The sequence below is a fragment of the Triticum dicoccoides genome, chromosome 3B, assembly GCF_002162155.2.
Source record: "Triticum dicoccoides isolate Atlit2015 ecotype Zavitan chromosome 3B, WEW_v2.0, whole genome shotgun sequence".
Classification (NCBI taxonomy): Eukaryota; Viridiplantae; Streptophyta; class Magnoliopsida; order Poales; family Poaceae; genus Triticum; species Triticum dicoccoides.
The window spans coordinates 848,578,632-848,579,297 of NC_041385.1; the positions used below are offsets into that span (position 1 = coordinate 848,578,632).

The following is a 666-nucleotide window of genomic DNA, read 5'->3' on the forward strand; positions in this document are numbered from 1 at the left end:
ATTTATTTTGTTGCCTTTTATGTTCCACTTTTTATTATTTTTATCTTTATTTTGTTTACATGTTCTTTCTATTTTCTTCACATTTCTTTTCTTTTTTTTTGATAGTTTTCTCTATTTTATGTAAAAATATTTTGTTGTCATCTTCTCGGATCATGGAGAATTAGTGATATCTCAATTGATTCGGCAACCGTGGATTCTGGACACTAAGTTTGTGTGTCGTCGGCGTGTGTGTTTGTTTTTATGGTCTCGTCTATCTTTGTCAATACTTTTGTCTTTTTAGTCAAATTCAAAAGGATATTGTTGTCTCTTCGGGGACATCTGATAAAATTGAAATGATATAGAGAACTTTAATGTAGCCCATGTGTAAGGATGACACACACAAATTTGGAAAAAAGAAAAATGGTTATTTGGGCTAGTAGGGGGTTGTCGGCCAGTTGCACGTCTATCACTAGACATGCAACTGCATGACCGGACGCGACTGCAACTAGGCTAGTAGGGGATTGTCGACTAGTTGCATGTTCATCACTAGAAATGCAACTACAAGTGTTGAAACCAGATTGCAACTGCATGCCCTCAACGCGACTGCAACTAGGCTAGTAGGGGGTTGTTGACCAGTTGCATGTCCATCACTAGACATGCAATTGCAAGTGTTGGAACGCGACTGCA

At 38.0% G+C, this 666-nt stretch overlaps 1 non-coding gene across 1 annotated transcript; it reads left to right on the forward strand.

Annotated features, from left to right (window-relative positions):
• Positions 1–302: 302 nt before the first annotated feature.
• Positions 303–405, forward strand: LOC119282884. The gene has a single exon (XR_005138917.1). It is a non-coding gene; the product is annotated as a U6 spliceosomal RNA (small nuclear RNA).
• Positions 406–666: the final 261 nt, after the last annotated feature.